We start from the raw sequence: 21,070 nt of genomic DNA on the forward strand, positions 1-21,070 counted from the left end.
TGCGGTTCATAAGTTTTAAGAGAAAAATTATAAAAAATTAAAGACATATGTGAGAAACATTTATTATTCGAAATACGATCCGATCCGGTTACAGTTTTCGAAGAACCGCACAAAATTCCGCTTGTTGATTGTCATTTTTAAAAAAAAATTAATCAGTTACAGCTTTTTGGGTGGCTGGAACATCCCCAAATTGGTGTTCTTTAGCTTCATTTTCGATTTGGGGAACAGAAAATAGTTCGTTTTGAAATAAATGTGGTCTGCAAAGGGTGATAAAGGGTGGGGATACTTTTATTTGTCACAAAGCGAACGTTAAGCTGTAAAGGCACTTTGTACTAAACGCGTACACAACTTCATCTTCCCCAAATCCTTATTCAGAATGCGAAGAACGATGTTCTTAGGGTGTTTGAAGCCTTTGATAGTATCCATGATGTGATTCGACGATCGGTCTTCACTAACTCAGCGATAACAGCAATGTTTTCCTGCCACTGTCGATGTAGGACAGCCACTTCTCTAGTAATCTTGCAGCGACTCCCTTCCGTCACGATATCGCAAATACCACCTGAAGATCGGTTCGGAGCCTCATTTCCATTTCATCTAAAGCAGGGAGTTGGGGGTTACGACTGAAGTAAAACTATGCATCAGTGTATTTATGTCTGCTAATTATGTGTGTTCCATGACGTTTGCCTGTTTTGTGGGATGCTGGGAGATGTCACAATACTTAACGTCGTGTGTATTTATTTTCAGTTTTAAATATTTTTTAAAATGTTGTACATATCTGATCTCCTATCAATGATAAAGATTTCGGACCTGCAGATATATTTTTTCTGTTTTGATAACGGTGCAATTACTAAGAATAAAATTCGGAAGAGAAAATTTGGAAATAAATTAAAAAATTCTGCAACCTAAGATTCTTAAACATTTTTCTAAACTATTCAAAACATACAAAAAAAAGTGCTCTGTTATTTATTTATTTGCAGTGTATTTACGTGAGCCTGTGTAGTGAAAGTGGCGTTTGCGTCTACAGCGCTAGGCCGACCGAAAACAGACCTAAGTTCATTTCTAGTTACCGACTAGAGGAAATTTTTCTAACCCTTTCTTCGACAGATTCCGAGTTAATCGATCTCTGACTCGAGCAAACCGGCGTTTTTCTCTAGGGCACTCGGGATTTTTGTTCCGTATACTCAAGAAAATCGACCATAGAACCACACTATTTCAGACAATAAATATATTGTGTTAGGGACCACGAGATGGTGACACTTGTTGTCGTCCCTTCACTGGATGCCACTTAAAATTAGTAATAATCTTGGGCCAGCTATTTCTGATTGACTACCGGTGGATTAGCAGATTTTGAAAAGATTATTCAAGACATTACTGTGCTATTGTGTATTTACATACATAGATGATGGTAGGAATACTTGTCTTCTATCACTCAAAATATTGTTTCATACATGGATTTCGATTAAGTCTAGTGTAATGGGATCTTTGCTAAAATTTATTAGGCCATTTCACTTTAGGTTTGAATTTTGAAACTTGTGTTACCCAAATTACAGAGTTAAATCTGTTTACGAAATTATCCAGTATTATATGACACAATACTATGATATTTGATTTGTTGTCCACTGAGTTGATCTAAAATGATCCAAGAAAATAAGTTTATTAGAGAGCTCAAACCATGAGTTGTCCTTGAGAAGATTGGAAGTATGATCCGAATTAGGTATAAAATGCATATTTTTTATTATTTTCTCCATTGAGTCAGTCATTTCCATATTTTTTTTTTCCCTTTGGCCGAGTGGTTAGTTATGTGTATTTTCCAGCCAAAACGCTGGAAAACACATAACTAAACAGGTTCGGAACCGACCATAGGCATGGATGTTTGACTGTTTCATCAATTCAGAGGTGCAGTTTTTCATATACACTGCTTGGAAAGAAGTCAACGCACGCCATCCTGTGAGAAACAAAATAGCCATGCCGCCCACCTTAATAAGATGTAAGACCGCCTTTCGCTGCGATGACTACAGTAATCCTACAATAATTCACAAACCACGCAGTTATAGTAGCAACATTATGACACGTGCATTGTCTTGCTGAAAGAGACAGTGTCAGTTCTCTAGAAACGCCACAAAATAGGAAGAATTGCATTATTCAGAATGGCCAGATACCTTTCAGAGTTTAATGTTCGTGGCACCCCAAAAACAGCGGTGCTAGGCCACGACAGGACAATACCATCACACCGCCAACTACGGATTTCATAGTTGGGATTACCCACTCTGGTAAGGAGCGTCCGGGAGCATCCTCCACACCGTCCTTCTGCTCGGTAGAGGGACGGTAACATGATTCATCACTCCATAACACAGATTTCCAAGCTTCCATGTTCTTTTCATCAATGAAAACGACGCTGCATGCTGATTCCGGTAATGGGGCTTGCATATTGCGATCCTACGATAGAAACGCATGTTGTGAACCACAAGGTTCTGAATGCTTTTGTGCAGATTCGTGTTCCAGTCGATGCCCGGAATTCCGCATTCCGGCGACGAATAGCAGTTTTTATATATCATTTGTAGCACTCTACAGTTACGTTCGGTGATTGCGGTAGGTCATTCACTGCGAATAGTACTTGCATTTGACTCACTGCACTTCCATCTCAGCATGATATCTGATCGTTGACCCAATATGACAACAATTTGCCGAACAGATAGGCATAACATCCTGTCACAACGCCTCTTTTAAACTCCTTCAGTTTCCTTCTAGTTTCCTTTCGTTACATGGCACGATGCACCTTGCCCCTGGGGGATGTCCGTTGATTTCTTTCCCAAAAGTGTGTGTGTGTGTGTGTGTGTGTGTGTGTGTGTGTGTGTGTGTGTGTGTGTGTGTGTGTGTGTGTGTGTGTGCGCGCGCGCGCGTGTGTGTGTAAACTACTAGGTGGTCGTAACGACCGCCTTGTAGTTCAGATTTTAAAAAGAATAAGAGTAATACCTTTGCATATGCAGTGTAAGCTGACAGCCGATATGTATACAGATCGACTGCAGTGAAGATGTTGCAACTTTTATAGAATATTCTTGTGCTCGTCCACCGTAATTTGAGAATGAGGAGTAACGTCAATAGAGTTGTAGCAACCCATCATAAATCCTGCATATGCATATTCAACTATTGTCGTGGAAATACATTTCAGCTAAGATAGTATATAATCTTCTCGCGATGCAGTTTTTTAAAAAAATATTATGAGAAACCTTGGTTTATCCTACGTCTTCAGTAATAATAATAAAATTCATTATTAAAATCGGTTACAATATAACATAAAATGCATGAACAGTTTGCATGTTTATTGTTCTGATCATTCATTCATTCCATACTTCTAATAATTGTGTGGATATTATCAATAATTCAGATTTCTTAATAGATCAGAGGAGAGCATGCTCATCATTTACGAAGGTTTATCTTCAACTTTTAACCTTCTTGCATGTACCACTTCCAAAGAACCAAACTCCTGTAGGTTGGCAATACAGTCCAGGCTTACATGGACAAAAGCTATTTCCGAAGGCGTTGCAGTGACTATCTTCGTCTCCGAGTGATTTACATTTCCCTGGAATCATTAAAATAATCTTAATGTTAAGTAAGAAAAAAAATTAAGAATTTCATAAATCAATATATATATATATGAAGCAACTTATGACTAGTAGCCAATGGGATTCAATCATTGTACATACATGATTATGAGGTATTCTATAATCACTAGTACGCCAAGCACGATTACAACTTGTGGTGATCATTTTGCTGTTCTTTATCTTTATGCATAAAATTAATCTTTTACATAAAATTTAAATATAGTGATCTGTCCTTGAAGGACTCTACCACTGTTCACTGAGTGCATCCCTACTTGACATGTACTTATCCATAGTCGCAAAGCTAGAATTGTTGGTCTCTGATTTGATAATGAAGCAAATGTAAGTTAACCATAGAACTGATGGTCACGCATCCAACCATAAATGTAATTGCTATTCACTCCAATAAAAAGAAGAGTAGGCAAAAAAAAAAAAGAAAAAAAAAATCGCTTTTATTGCTGATCTACTCCGATGCTAGACGTTGCTTACATACAATATTCCCTCTAAATTTTATTTATTTATTTATTTTTGATAGCTCAGATTTGCTACTGCTCTGAGCAGAAAATTTTTACACGACCTGACGACTGCGCAGCAATTTAAGCTTTTGTAATGACGTCATCATCGTGCGGGGCTTTGAGGCTATCACACACATAACTTCAGATTTCTGCAGCTAGATGACTCTAGTAAAGCAATCACTTCAGCCAATCATTGCTTTTCCATTCGTTTGAAAATAGGAAGGCAGCCTATTTCATTTCTAAAGGGACCTGCCGGCCTGCCAAGATCACATGACTTAACTTTATCATTCAAACGGCGGTTGATAAACCAACACGTAGAGCTTTAGGAAAGGAAGGCAGACACAGGCGTTTTAAATGCACAATTGTTGTACTGCATCAATTCAGTGTGCGCGGGAACGTCTCAGGTCAATTCGTGGCCGCGCACCCGCTTAGATAGAACATTGCTTATACATCGCGTTTTTTCATTAACCTATTTACTTATTTATCTTCACTTAAACGAATAAAAAAAAATGTTTCAGCGTCTAAATCTCACTTTACAGCTTTGTATTCATACATAAGGAGAAGTAGAAATAACTTAGTATGGATCATAACGGAAGCTCAAGATGTACCAAAATACAGTTCTCATTTTGTAGATTCAATAAAATGGAAGCGAAATACGTGGCAGGTTTAAATATTTTATTACTGAAAAGTAACGTCTTTTAATTATAATATTAAAAAAAATATTTAAACTAAATATTTTTTAAAATATTAAATATTAATATATTTAGTGTTTAATATAAATATTAAACACTAAAACTATACTGAACAATAATTTTCAAAAGATTTAAAATCTTTGTTTGCTTTGGTAATTTTTCTCTTTCTTCAAGTTAGCAAACGAAAACGGTTGTGTGACAAAAGAGAATAAAAGAAATAAAACCTTCCAAATAGAAGTCTCGTACACAGCTACACTAATAAATTTTGAAACAATGTTTGCATTGCACTTTCAGTTCGTAATTACGCAAAAGTTCAGTGACCTGCATCGTGTGAAATATACGCACTTCACACCACACTAAATAGAGCATACGTTTCATGTTCTATATTTAACTTTGTTTAGTTTCATTATAGTAACCTGACGAAACATCTAATATTATTTAAAATTTAGAAGATTTTTCTTGATTTATGAACAACTATCACTGTTTGAGCATATATTCGATATTTATCTCTTTTTTTTTTTTTTACTCAACATACGAGACAAACTCGTGAGCTTCTGGTTTCTAACTAGTTAAAATATGTGTAGCATAGTTCGTCTGGTAGTCAGTAGATGGCAGGATAAGTAATTACTTTATGCAATATTTACAGAAGTAGAAAGGAACTTGCATGTAACCCAGAATCTGCAGAAAAAAGATATAAAAGATTTTATAGTAGAAATCGCCGAGAAGAGAAATTCTTTGTAGAATAAGACTAATTAATTATGTTAAAATAATTCATAAGATTTTCGTCTCCAGTTTCTAGACATTTGAGTACGAAATTGAAAACTGGAACAAAAGCACAAGCATACATATACGAATAAACGATTAGCAATGCAGACAGTTATAATGTACGATAAGGAATCTTAATGAGTGTAAGAGATATTAAAAAAAAAAAAACGATTTGGATCGTTGCTTAACCGTTTCTTACAACAGTGATAAACGCAATCCATGAAATCTATTTATATATTTCAAAAGCTTTCCTTGTATTCTTTTTCATAAGTACCCTGCCCTTGCAATGGACTTATAGTCTTCCAGAAAATCATATTCGTGGAACTGTATTCTTGGCGGACGGCGTATTCTACAAGTCCAGAAGATTTTCTGGACTTGTAGAACAAGTCCGAGCTCATGCAATGGAGGGTAATGTAATTTTTTATGTACTTCACAACGAACAGCTGCTTCGGAATTGGCCAAATTCCAAACTTACACCTGCGGTTTCTCCTATTTGGCCAAATAGAAGACACCACAGTTGAAAGGTATCTGATAAATGCCAGGGAATTATAATGGAAGAGTGTCTTTTGCAAACCCTAAAAATGACTAATTCGGGCAGGGCAGAATAGCACTTAAATGATGAGTTTCAAGTGTCTTCGCGATACGATGAAAACACAGGCAAATACATCCAAATAAATATATATCAGGATTAGGAAGTCGCCTTCTTTACACGCTGTACGAATGTACTCAGCCTCTGCGATGGTGCGAGTTAGAGACCAGCAGTATATCAATTTCTAAAAATAAAATGTAAAAAAACGTTAGCGAACAAAGAGGATTATTCTACTCCCTATGGGTAACAAAACGGTGTCATGAATATATAAGAACCAAAGATGCTTCAGCTTTGATATATACATGTTTATATAAAAATAATTGATGACAATAAAACATTTGAAAATTGTATTTGCATGCTAAATTTGGTATTCGAAGCTAAGTAGAGAATTATGGAGTTCCCTAAAGCAGAGGAAATACTGGATGTCAAAATTCAGTCAACGTGGTGTTTATAGAACAAAAAAAAAAAAAAAAAAATCAAGTAAGATAAAATTGGAATTACACATACTGGCCGCTGAATTAAAAACCCTCATGCAGATGTACGTAAACGTCACTTACGCAGTGTATATGCAAAATACTTGGTCACGTGGGTCAGAACACGTGAGTGTTCTGGGCAGCTATTTAAGAATGCTGCTGGTCAGTAATCGTCAAAAGTGTTGATCACAATGGTGAAAAACAAAGGATCTTTCGGATAAAGCTCGATAAAGGACTTATTGTAGGCACCCACGTTAAGTCCTTCCACAATAAGCCACGATTTTGAAAACAGCAGAGCTAACTGGTTTCTCAAAAGGTGAGATATCCCGATGGTTAATCAGTGGAAAATAACCCACATTGCTTGTCTAAGAGACGTAACTGTGGTGCTACGACGGTCTGTCAGGAACGAGATCTCGGTCGTCCGAGAAGGCTTGTACGGACACGCTCAAGAACGTCCTGCGTGCAGCAGTTGACCAAAGCATTTAATGAAGGCTGTTCCCGATCCATGTCTCATCGAATTATGTGTAGGGAATTGAAGAGGATCGGTATTGGCAGTCGCATGCCTATACAGAAGCCATTGATTTCTGTGAAGAACCGGAAGGTTCTACAATGGTGTCAGAAACACTTTGACTGAACACTAAAAAAAAGTCATGTGGTCCGATGAGTCACCGTACACCTTGTTCTGTACCGATGGAAGGCAGAGACTTTGGCGGGAGCCCCATGAAGCAATGTACCCAGCCTGCTTGTAAACGCGCTCAATTTTCTGGAGGTGATGTCATGGTGTGGGACATGTTCTGTTGGTGTAGAACCGGTCTTCTGATATTGCTTGAAGGTCAGGTGTCCTCTAAGAAATATCTGAACATTGCTGCTGACCAAGTCCATCTTGCAATGTTATCCAGCAGATAATGGTTGTTTCATGGACGGCAATGCTACTGTCCATCGTTCAAGAGTTGTTGAATTGATGAAGAATTGTTCAGCAGTGGTTTAGCTAGCATGACAGCGACTTCCATCATCTTCTCTGGCCACCACAAAGCTTGGATGTGAGCCCCATTGAGAATGTATAGAAAAACAGATACGAGAGCAAAGTCCCCTTTCGTCACATCTGAGCCAGTTAACGGACTGTCTGGTGAACACCACCTCGTGGAATCTATGCCAAACCGTATATGTGCTGTAATTCTGGCTAAAGGAGGTCCAACCGATATGAAATAAAGGTTTATAATTCAGTGGCCGGTATGTGTATTAGACTTAACTTTTTGACGTTTCTTGTTTCCTAAAGAATATAATGTTGACAAAAACTTAGTTTTTCCTTTCATGGTTTGCATAAGATCTCTACATTATATTGTTGGCAGTAACATGCTTTTCTGATTAAAATGTTTTATTTTGTGCGTTCTCCAGTTGGTTTGGTTTTCTTGTTGGAATAATTAAAAAAATATTTCTGAAGAAAATTTTTGCTATTACCTGGAAATAATATTTCAAATACTGTTTAAGTATCAAGTTTTCTAAATCTCTTTGTTGAGTTAAAAGTTTGAATTATTTAGCGAGTAGTATTTTTGCAATGAAATATATTCAAGAATTGACACTTTACAAGATAAATAGGAATTAATTAATGTTACTTAAAAACGATAATAAAAATCATTTAGCTAAAACTTACAATTGACATCTGTGCGTATTGGAATCCATAAGGTGGTCTCAGAAGCACAGCATTCCCATTTTTGGCAGTCTTGATTTCGTGAACATTTTTGGCTAGAAGTGCCCTAAAGTGGAAAATAAAGTAGTGTCGTAGAAGACCGAACTGTCATGTAATGCTAAAAAAAGTAAGAAAGTCATTTTTTTTTTCTATTGCACATTTAGTACCGTGGATTTGGTATAGTTCAGATAATTCTGATTGTATCACTGCATATATTAATGTTTTGATTTTCCTTATTTTTTCTTTTCTTTCTTTTTTTTTTTTTTTTGTACTTTTCATTGGAATGAAATGTGATATTTATGTTATTTTTTTAAAAAGTTTATAGATTTTAGAATTTTTTTCTGCAAATATGTAAAGCCACAAAATGGAAATAACAAGTGGCATTGCATTTTTGCAAAGCCACTTCATCCTTCCATAATCAAGATCTCACATCGTACGATAATGACAACGTAATATCGTCCTTGTCAAGAGCTTAGTTTTTTTTTTTTTTTTCTTATAAATCTTTGAGAAATAACTGACTTTTGCAGGTTTCTTGCTCTATAACAGCATTTCTCAGTCTGTGGGTCTGCAAGAGATTCATTTTTGAAAACAAATATTTTATGTTACGAACAACAAGCTGTACAGACCGACAACGCATTGTGCCACCTCGATGTGTGTTCAGTGTATATTTTCAATCTTTTTCGCTGTAGGAAGCATATTGAACGTACGTTGCCAGGTGCCACCAGTGCCAGGTCTGTAGAGAGAGGAATAGATCTGACTAAAGCCCAGTCAAAGGAAAAAAAAAAAAACCTCCGTAGCGCAGTCGGTATAGACGAAGCCATTTGGTCGGAAAGACCTGGGTTCGATTCCCGTCTATAATGTGAGGAATCATCAGGAATCATCATAGCAGCCTCCACTGGTCCTCAGCTAGGAAGTAATAACTTCTGACCAATACCTCATCTCGCATCCAAATACCAATATTGGTATCCTGGATATTCCCATGCGCTAACAACAACAACAAAACACCACAAGAAAATTCGTAAATAAAGCGACGATTATTTGTCTCTTGATTTTTCTTATACTGACTCCATTGATAATCAAAACCCAGAATGTATTTTGTCAAACAACACAGTCAGTCGAAGAATTCATGAAATTGCGCAAAGTATGAAAGAGCAACTCGTTATCAGAGTATGAAATAGTCAGTATTATGTTGCCACCTGCATCATTTGCGTAAATGAAGATAAAATTAGTGAACTCCAATCCCCTTCTCCACAAGGGAGTCTGCTGTATTTGGGGTCTTCCGCTTTCAAAAGGTTGAGAACTGTTGCTCTATAATGAAAAGTTATTTGCCTTAAAGCAGGGGTTCTCAACCTTTTCCAGTGGTGTACCACTATATTTAATTCAAGATACTAGATGTACCAGTAAGGCAGTGGTACGCGTACCATAGGTTGAGAATCCCTGCCTTAAAGTTTTCCCGCATTTTTAGCAAACTTTTTAATTAATATTCGTGTAATACAGTACTTTTTTTTTTATAATCGACTGAAATATTTTGACTACTTCAATCGCCGATTTCTTTTTCAAAGTGAAGAACGTCCCTCCCCCCCCCCCAAAAAAAAACATCGAAAATAAAGTACAGAAATATTGAACACAGTCCTTGTTTTCTGTATACTAAATCCACTATACTTATTTAGTGTGTTTACTCGCACTAAACAATGTAGAGTACTAGTAACCTCAAACCAGAAAATTTCTTCTTAAGAGCTGCTTGCCTTACGTAATATCATGAAGCTGTAACTCAGTTTTTCAATTTATCTCAGTAAGCTGATGTTTCTACAATGAACGTTTTCCTCTCTACTCTGAATATATAGCATCTGATAACATCCGTTGCTGAGAATCTGTTTCTCAGATTACAGCTGGGAGAGCAAATATCAAACGTATCTTACGAACAAAGTGAGGGATGTTTATCTTCCCTGCTCATAATCTTGACAGATAACAGTATTCACGTATGAAGCAATCCACCCAAGTAACGTCTCATCTAGATAACAAATTCATCACACAAGTAGTAACATCTGTTACGTGTAATTATTTGAACTGGATTAATTATTTAATTAATTAAATAAATAAAATAAAATAAATAAATAAAAGCCTAAATTATTTTGCACAGTGATAAATGGCACAATTAGGATACTGTACTAATATAAAAAGAAAATTCTGTTTATGCTTGCAATTTTGCAATGTGTCATTGTTTTGCTGGTGGCGGAGGAGGGGGGGTTAATTTTCGTCTTGTTTTATTGACATGTTTGCTATTTTTTTTTTTTTAATTAGAATATATCGAAACGTTTAAACTGTTTAATTTTCTTTAACAGAAATTTGCTGCTTGAATATTTTCGATTAGCTAGAAATGTGCTATTAACAACATGATTTCTGAGATATCTTGAGCAGTGATGGTATTAGCTGAATGTTCACATTTCGCGACTATGGGAGTGATCGGCAGGGAAGGCGTCAAGAGATCACATACATGTATGTGTATGTATAATGTATCGACGTCAGCAGAGCCTCCATAGTTGTTGGTAACGACGACTGTTGTTGGAGAGACTAGAGTTTCCATCTCGCCTAGGAAGTGAAGAGGCTTTATAAGCAATTTTTACCTGGATTGATTTAGCTGCTTTCATGAGGCCTGACAAAGTTTTTCACCGATAGGAGGAATACACTATAAGTAATCTAATTTACTAGTGTGATAGCGCCTTAACGCTTCTTCCTTATATCTAAGCAACCCAACTTAACCTACGTTAGCCTGGTGGATAGAATTTCCGTCCATCAGCTGTAAGTTCAAATCTTATCATGTCATGGCTGTTTGCTGTCTTTACGTGACAGACAATTTATCTTGCCTGATGTGAGATATTTATTTTCTGGAAGCCTAAAAAGAAGCGGCTAAAACAAATACTATCGCTAAAACGGAATTTCCCGATGTTAAAATGCAGTTAATGAAGAATTAAAAATTAAAATATTAACTATCGAAATTAATTTAATAAAACTTAACTATTGGATCTATTAATAAATTCTGTAAAAAATTAATATTTCTCAAAGGTTATCAATAAAATATTGCAAAAAAGCATAATACATATTTTTAAAAAAAAGAAGCTGGCTATAGATGTTTATATTTAGCATAATAAATATTCATTATTATTCTATTTTCAAGTAGGTAACAATGTTTTTTTTTTTTTTTTAAAGAAACTTTAAAATATTTCTAAGTGAAAATATAGCTTAAGGATTATATTTTCAAGAGCTCGAAATAAAGTCTTTCGGCATCAGTTCCTTGATACACGAACTCCGCTGAAGAGCTCGTATGTTTAATGATGCTTTTAATTAAGGATTTTACTGCTCTGACAGCGATAATGGTTTAAATAGCTGACAGCAATGTTCCAAAAAACTCTGTTCCCCGATTTAATGGAAGTATGCAGTGCAGCTCATTTATATCCACCCATTTATGTAATGTTTCTCCCCTTTGACGTGTGTGACGATAGTGGTCACCTCGTTGTTCCAATTTTTTATGTATTTTATTACATTTTTTAGAGCTGTTAGCAATTTGTTATGGGTTCAGTACTAGCATTTGTGGTTGAGAGGTAAAACTATAACATGAATTTGCTAAGAATGATACGTCTGCTGCTTTCCCTTCATTCAAATGCTGATAATCTTTATATTCTTGCCACTGTTAGGCAACAGCAAATTCGTTTTCTTGCAACTGTTATGGAATGTTTACATCATTACTCTCATGTTTATTATTATTATTACTTCTACCGCTAATTTAATTCACTAGCTGACGTTTTCTTTTCTTTTCGGCGTAATATCAGCTTTACGCTGTTGGATGTTCTCGTTTTCCTTATTATTTTGCAGAACAAATCTTTTAATCTAAGGTATTAAACGAATTTTGGAATCATTCTGCTATAGATAGCAATAAAAAAATATCACGTAAAAGTCGGCATGTTTGGAAAAGTTAATTCGAATAATTAACTTTTCACATCACAATTGAATTAATCGAATAGTTAACATTTTACGAACTTATTTCGTTCCAGATGGCTGTTCATATAACGAAAATTTCGTAATGCGAAGCTATTTTTACCTTACTAATTAATGTAAAAAAAAAATTAATCCGTTCCACATGAAAAATTTTAACCTATTATCATATTTAAAATAAATAAAATTAAGAATATAACATCTCATACGGAGGTAGCAGGGTTTTTTCTCCCGGAAACTCGGGTTTTTCATCCCGCATACAGACAAATCGGCCCTTCAGAACACACACAATTTACAGACAAAAAATACTAGTTGTTGTTGTGGTGGTGGTGGGAGGTAGATGGCGTTGATGGAGATGATTGGTAATAGAAGTTCGGTGTGGTGGTGGTGGAGACCGTTGTATATAGTATGTGTCCTCCCGCGATGAGTCTTCGGACTCCTTGGAGGTGTCACGAATAATAATAACAATAACATGAACCTTACCTTTACTGAAGATATATGGGGAGGAGGAGGGAGGAAATTATTGTTTTGAAAGTGAGTCACCCTGCATAAATATGTCGGGTAACTGTCCCTCAGGTGTCACTGCTCTTTTCTGTCTTTTTGTGGGTGGACCAGATAGTGATTCGTTAGCTTTGATTACAAACTTATCTAGAGTTGTCTGGGTATGTCTTGTTCTTAAAATTTTTCTAAAATGTGCAAGGATATTATCATTAAACATGCGAACACTGTTATTAACCATAGATACATCAGGGTGCCACTTTTCTACAGTAGTTTGAATTATTTTTTCCCAACGGAAGCACTGTTCTTTAATTTAAACACTGGAAATGGTTCCCTTAGAGGGGTTGGTGGAAGATCATCAAAGAGAGAGCTTACCACAGAGGAGCTTAAAGAAGTGCAAAAGGAGAAGCACGAGGAAGTTGAAAAAAGTTCCTTAACAACTTCCTCGTGCTGCTTCTTTTTGCAGCTCTTTCAGCTCTTCACTGGTAAACTCTCTTTGATGGTTTTCCGCCAACTCCTCTACATGAGCATTGTCCGCTTCTAATCCATGGATCTGCCCAGACATAATTTCATCAACCGCAGATTCTGCTGGCTCTGCAGGAAAACCTTCAAAATCTGTACCTGTCATACACTCAGGCCACAATTTTTTCCAGGCTGAGTTCATAGTTTTCACAGAAAATTTCCCCCATGCTTTATTTATAAGCCTCAAACAATGCAGGATGTTAAAGTACTGTTTTCCAAAAAGTCCCTGAGGGTCAGTTGTGTGTCAGATGTCACTTCGAAGCATCTTTAAAACAAAGCCTTTGTATAAAGTTTTTGAAATCGGAAATGGCCTGCTGATCCATGGGTTGGATAAGAAGAGTGATATTAGGAGGTAGAAATTTGACTTTTTTAAGTTGTGCTCGCCCAAATCATTCTCCAACCATGGGTGGGGGGTGAGCAGGGGCATTGTCCAACACAAGAAGTGCTTTCAAAGGTAGATTGTTCTTTTCACGGTAGTTTTTTACACCGGGGGAAAACATTCGGTAGAATTAATGAAAAATCTGATTTGGAAATATGAAGTGATGAAATCAATAACATTCCTCTATCAAAAGGATGAGATTGTCAAGAAAATCATGATAAACGATGAAATTCATGATACCACTGAGTTTATCCAAGACTTACTGTTAGATCTCCACATCATATCGAGTTTACTTTTTATTACATCGTTTGATTTAAACACTCTGGGATTTTCTGAGTGAAACACTAACAAAGGTTTTATTTTATAGTCACTACAAAAATTACCAGACAAGAAGAGCGTTAACTGTTCCTTCATCGGTTTGTGTCCTGGCAGTGCTTTCTCTTCTTGTGTGATATAAGTTCGCTTAGGCATCTTTTTCCAGAAAACTTCTGTCTCGTCACAATTCAACATTTGCTGTGGAATGAATCACTCCGTCCCTACATAAGTTTCATCCACAAATTGATTAGCGCCTCTTTGTTAGCACTGGCAGCCTCTCCGTGCCTTACTACACTACGGATCCAACTTCTCATTTTAAAACGCTTAAACCATCCTTTACTAGGCTTTAAAATCGTCACTGTCGGCACTAGATACCGGGTTAAACGCTTAAGGTCACTATGGAGTTGCTTAGCTTTTTCGAAAATTATTGTCTCCGAAATACTGTCACTTGCCATTTGTTTATCGTTAATCCACACGAACAAGTTTCTCCATTTCCTCAACAGCCTGAGATCTTTCAGGATACAAGATTTTCACTCTTTTCTCAACATCAGACTTTTTTAATCGCATCCCTATTTTTAATAATATTGCAGATTGTCGATTTTGCCATGTTATAATCTTTAGAAAATTCAGAGATACGTGGTTATTTTATTATTTCTGTTCATCACTGCATTTTTAGGAGCAATATTAACTAATTATTAAATAAGCACCATAATACAAATGAAAAAAAAACAAAAAAACTTTGAATTAGAGAGTAAATTTATCAAAATTACGATACGCACTAAAGATTGGATTCATAGCACTTGAGTAGAACCAAACGCACTGACGGACCCGATCAAGAACTGCGAAGATAATGGCGGCTCAAGTGAGCGTCAGTGAGTTCGTAAAACGAACCAGCCTTCGCCGATCAGTATAATATTTTTCAATGGAATAGTTCGTAAACGATTTGTTCGTAATTGGAGGTGTTCGTATAAGGAGGTTTTACTGTATTTGTATATTAAGTGATGTTTTTAAAAAGGTGTGTGTGTGTGTGTGTGTGTGTGTGTGTGTGTGTGTGTGTGTGTGTGTGTGTGTGTGTGTGTGTGTGTGTGTGTGTGTGTGTAAATTATGATAGGATAAATGTAGCTTGTTAATCTAAAGGAAAAGAAGTGAGAAATTTATGATGTGAGTTGGGTGCTAATGTTAGTGGTCTCAGGATAAGGCGAAGTAATAGCATTTCTGAAGACAGTGGGATTAGCATAACTCTCTTCTTAGCGTTTGTTGCTATGGTTGCTATGTTTTATATGATATAAATATAATCTTTTGCTATACTAAGTGAGTTTATACATTTCCTGCAGTTCGTGTTTTATTGTTCGGTAACTGTTTAGATGTTTTAGATTAAATGTAGCTTGTTAAGTAGTGTGGGTATGTGATCCTCTCTCTCTCTCTCTCTCTCTCTATTAGGAAAGCGACATACAAATTGCTACAGCATCTAGCTGTGTTCAAACCTATTTCAACAATAATGAATACTAAATGCTGACGTTATTTGATTTTCAACAGTAATACGAGATTTTCATTGTTAGAGTAGAATCACAAGCAACAGAGTCCGAGGAGAAGCAGGTTCTACAAAGCAGGACGAGATACGCCTGTACTGGATAAGAAAAAGAAATATATCTGCAGTAGAAAGAGCTATTTCCAATAACCCTTCAGGCCAGATAAAAATTACTTTTTTGTTTAATTTTTTAATCTTAGTGTCTATGAAGTTTGGATACATTTACTCTGAATTAACTAAAATTAATATACAGCAGTTTAATATCATGGAGAGCGCTGGAAAGATTAGTGACGGATTTTATATGTATGAGGATGTAAATCACGGTAAAAATACGAGACGAAATCGATGGATGAGCTAAAGAAATTAGAAAGAAAGAAGGCTACTCAATGCATGTTAAATATCGGATAAGATGAAGTTGAAACAATGTTTTGCAATTTTTTTTTTTTTTTTTTCAAAATATAATAAGTTAAAACGATGTGAACCAATGAAAGCGCCTTTCTGTTTCAAGTAGCGGATACCCATCTTACAATTAACGTATCCAAACATGTTGCTCACACGCAATTTTTCTGCCTTTTGATTGGCAAAAATTCATAAAAAGTTTCTACTAACTGATCAATATGTGTCAATGATTGAAATAGTGCTGGAACTATTTTTGTTAAGGATTTCAATCATATATGGATGCTTATATTATTTGTAATAGCTCCTTTTTGTATGAGAAAATTAAAAGTTACGGAGAACGCGGTTTCTGCCGCGTTCTCCGTAACTTTTTTAATAATCTTCGAGAATTTTTCTTCATAATCTGTATTTTTTTTAAAATATGATTTAGATGTGATCATTATTCTCTCTCGAGCTCGAATGTAACGTATTTTCTTCTTAGATTAATATGGTTATTTCTGTTCTTACAGATCACATTTCGTACATTTGGATTGGTGCTAATTTCCACGAGATGACTAGCTCCAACCAAACATGCTTGTTGCTAGGGGCTAATTTATTGTTAGAGCAAATGCTATTCAATCTCACGATTTATTTAAACTATTTTTCTGAATTAGTGAACTTTAATGCAAAGAGTCAGGGACTTTAGATCATAGAGGTAGGGAGAATATAGAAGTTCATCTATGGTATGCAAAGTGACATTGACACGAAGAACTTTTCGCATGCATCTGGTGAAAGCATAGAAATGTACGCTTTGGGTTCACACCTTTCAGTGTCTCTGGCAAGTGGTCCAGCAACACTAACTATAAGAAAAACCAGATGGTAATTTTTTATAGCTGTACACGAATACCAGGAGCAAAGTGATTAAGTTCGTCACTTTACTGAACACGTTGTGGCCTAGGACAGTTGGCATTTCTGAAACCTAATGTAAACGGTTTAAACAGTGTAAATGCAATGGAGAGTAAAACGTTTAGTATTGCTAATGATATCAGATGATTTGAGTCCAGTTAGGGTAGAAACGGATGACATCGGAGGTTAAGAGGACAAAGTTCATGGTGGAGTGTTACTAAAGACCTGGAAATTCAGTTGGAAGGGAGGATGATATGCATCACCAAATTAGTGATGGGTACTAAACGATCAATCGTTATGGATGCGAATTTATTGAGTTGAGTGGGAAAATTTATGAGCCTATTGCTCGCCCTGAGGGGGCTTGAAGATTAGTCATCAGCTGTTGTTTGAAGTAATCTGTTGCGTCGTAATTTGCAGCTAGTTGAATCAGTTTGTTAGGGTGAACAGATGCTTTTGAGAAGAACTTAGTTGCTATAGTCTGCATGAAAGTGTAAATATAGAGGACATTTGTGTCCCGATGAAGTTGTGCAGTTCATAAGAACCATGATGCGTTTAGGATCATTCATGGACATTTATTTTGCACATGTTGTGATATGAGAATATTAGTATTAGCAGTATGGATTCTCCAAGCAGGAGAATCGTAGGTGAGTATAGGACGAACCATCATTTATATATAAGTAGTTTGATACTGGTATTCAGCTTACTATTCCCTATTAATTATAGGATAGAGCTGGGCTTTGGTTTTTGATGTCTTTACACAAAGAGTCTTGATACGGGAGCTGAAAGTCAGCTTTCTGTCCAGTAGTACGCCAAGACATTTGATCCTAGTTAGCCATGGGATTTTTGTGTTAAATAGGAGGATGTCTCCTTTAGGAAGCATTGATCTTCTGGAGAATAGCACGGCTACGCTCTTCTGAGGATTCACTTGGAGTCGCCATTTGGCGAAATATTGTTCGATTAGCAGTAGGTTTTCCTCATTTTCTTGATGGCTAGATCGTTAATATCGTTAATATCGCTGTATCATTCGCGTATAGGGCTTTGATAGATGACAATGGGTTGTGCAGGATATCACACATGTATATGGAAAACAGAATCAGTGCCAGTAAGAATCCTTGTGGGACTCCAGCCAAGATGCGTTTTTGTGTTAATATTGTACCGTTTATCTTAATTTGCATGTACCTATCATAAAGGTATGATTTAATTAGATGAATCATTCCCATTGGTATTCCAGTTGATATCGGTTTGTATAGCAAACCATAATGCCAAACCTTATTGAATGCACTGGTTATGTCAAGGAAAACAGCCCCAGTGCACTGACGCCAGTTGAATCCCGTGGTGACATATTCCACTAATATGTATATCTGTAACGTGGTGCTGTGAAATTGACGAAACCCAAACTGCTCCTCAGGAAGAATGTTTAGCTTGTGTACTGATTCTTGGAGTCTGATAAGAATAACTTTCTCGGCAATTTTGCCCAGATTTGAGATGAGGCTGATTGGTCTGTAACTTTGAGGCAATTGCAGATCTTTTCCAGACTTGTGGATTGGCATTATTTATTCCAGCTTCCAGTAGGAAGGGAAATGTTTGTAGTGAAGGATAGAGTTTATTATGTTTTTCAGATGTATAATAGTTGTGCGAGGTAGTAGCTTTATCACCTTGTTGGTGACGCCGTCAGGTCTGGGAGCCTAATTAGTGATAGCCTTGGGCCATCTATCTCTGATTGGTACCAGTGGAGATTGAACTGCCCATTCAGTCTCCAAAAGTTAGATAGGGCTAAATGGCCTCGCCTACTCCCATATACGGGAATAAAAAGGCGTTAGCTTTTTTTTTTTATAATAGTTGTGCGAGGTAGTAGCTTTATCACCTTGTTGGTGATGCCGTCAGGTCTGGGAGCCTTTTTGTTCTTTAGCTTCTTGATTATATCATATATTCCTGCAGGTGATGTGGGTGCAATTTGACTGGAGCATGTGACAGAAGATTTGAGTGAACATCTGACATATCGATGGATCTTATATATGTGATTGAAGTCGAAATGGTCATATGAGGGTTTACATTGTTTTTGCTTCAACTTTATCTGCATCAGTATGGATGAGGCCTAGATCTGTTTACAGAGAGGAGGGAAGAGGTTTGTTTTTGTTTTTGATCTTTCTGATTAGGTTCCATATGAAGTGGTTATCAGGAGAGATAGAAGTCAATTTTTCTTCCTAAAGTTGACTTCTATGTGCTGTAAGGGCATCTCTCACTGCAGAGTTGAGTCTGTTTAAGATTCGTTTGTTTTGTGGTGCTCAAGTGTTGTGATATCTCTTTCTTGCTTTGTTTTTCTCCCTGATCAGGTTCGTAATATCTTCTGGCAAGTGGTTGGGTCTGAAGGTAGTTGTGGAAGTAGTAACTGCTGCACTGGCTGTGTTAATTTATTGAGTTAGATATTTTATAGCTGTTTCAATTTCATCTTTGGATTTTATAAGCAGGACAGGACCAATATATTTAGAGAGTACCTTGGACAACCTTTCCCATGGTATGAATGAGTGGGGGGGGAGACAGTTTTTCTTGGTTTCCCAACTTTAACAGTATTGGATTGTGATCGGATGATAGATCATTAAGAGTCACTACACTGTACTGGAGTCTTACATTCTGTAGCATGACTATATCCAAGACCTCAGCCTAACCATATGTGTTGTGATGGGTAGGCTCAGTGGGACCTGCCACAAACATGTTGTTGGATCCTGTCTAGTTAGCTAGTATGTGTCCGTTTTTATTGGCAGAACGGCTATTCCAGACAGGATGCTTAGCGTTTAAGTCGCCGGCCGTGACGACAGGCTCCCAGATGTCCAATACGGCGTTCAGATCTGAGGACAGTAATGTTTTTTGTGGAGGATTGCATGCTGCGAAGATTTTTAGTTTACCAGCCGAGCTCATAAGAATCTCTATGCCAGTAACTTCAAGATTAGTAGTAGGTGGGATATTTACAGAGTGATGACTGATGTAATTCTTAATGAAAATGGCAGTGCCGCCGCCTCTGTGGGACAATCTGCCTGTTCCGTACAGCTGATATCCCTTAATTTTGGGGTTGTCCGATGGTCTCAGATGCGTTTCGTTTATCAAGAGTACATCCGGCTGATATCTTTGGGTGAAGTCCTGGAGTTCCAAGATTTTATTTCTTAGTCCGTTCGCGTTCCACGCAATGATCTGGAATGAGTCTGGATTTAATTTATTCCTGTTCATGAGTGAGCGCTGTGATGATGGTTTGTGTATCCTTTAGGAATCTGTTAGTAGAGAATGGTGAGGAGTTGAGGATCTGCTAAAGTCCAACAGCATATTTGCTAGAGAAACGGTGATAATAGCTGTCAAGTTTGAGTGTGGTGCTGGCTGATCCTCTTCCTGGGTTGTCTTTTTAGTACGAACTACATCTGCATATGTCCTTATCTGTATCTGTTGAGTTGATCTTTTAAATACCTCTGGTTTCGGGAGATGAGTTTCTGAGCATTTTTGCTGATCTTTAGAGGGCTGTGGAGCTATGGCCTCTTGCATAGACCTGCTGGGGAGAAAGAGAGTCTGTCTGTATTTTGGATTTTGAATACAACCTCTATAGGTGGCTGAGTTGGCGCATTTAGCTAGGGTGGTTTTTGGCTTTATGCAGGTATTAGTGGGGAGGCTCTTTTCACATTTCAGGCATTTGTACTCTGCCTTGCAGAGTCTCTAAGCACGATTAAATCTTTGACACCTGTGGCATTTCCCAGTTGAAACTTTCATCCTCAGAGGCTCTGGGGTGATTCGGAGTCTACTTACTGATCTAAGGTCATAAATATTTTTATAAGTTTTATGGATCTCCACTAAAACCAGAGGCATAGGGGTTTTGTCCGCTCTAGTCATCCTACTGATCTTGATAAGTGGTAGGTCCTGGTGGCGGAAGTCGACCTCTATTTCATCTGTAGGACCACCTTCAGATTTCTTTCCGAGCCGAGAGAGGTGTGGTATTGAGTATTGCTTGAATCCAGTTCTTTTGGTCAATTTTCTGTAGTCTGTTACAGTAGCAGGCTGGATTTTGATGTCATTATCCATGTTTTTAGCTGAGATGTACTGTATTTGTAGGTTTGTCATGGTGGACCTTAAGTGTGTCCATTTTTTTCTTTACCCGGAGAACAATCGGTGGTACCTTCTCTTTGGGGGAGGCCGAGGGATTGGAACTGTGAGTGTCTTCTTCCATGACTTTAGAAAATTTGTGAGTCTACAATTTATA

The 21,070-nt window shown here is 37.0% G+C and overlaps 1 long non-coding RNA gene across 1 annotated transcript in view; it reads right to left on the reverse strand.

The window, feature by feature from the left end:
- Window positions 1-3,299: 3,299 nt before the first annotated feature.
- Window positions 3,300-21,070, reverse strand: part of LOC150096298 (uncharacterized) — a 28,697-nt gene continuing 10,926 nt past the window's right edge. The window contains exons 3-4 of the long non-coding RNA XR_016549976.1: window positions 8,285-8,387; window positions 3,300-3,580 (exon numbers count right to left, since the gene is read on the reverse strand). This is a non-coding gene — a long non-coding RNA (uncharacterized LOC150096298). The remainder of the gene's footprint in view (window positions 3,581-8,284; window positions 8,388-21,070) is intronic.

Source organism: Typopeltis vanoorti, chromosome 19, assembly GCF_054136105.1.
Source record: "Typopeltis vanoorti isolate ZY-2024b chromosome 19, IOZ_Tvanoo_1.0, whole genome shotgun sequence".
NCBI lineage: Eukaryota > Metazoa > Arthropoda > Arachnida > Uropygi > Thelyphonidae > Typopeltis > Typopeltis vanoorti.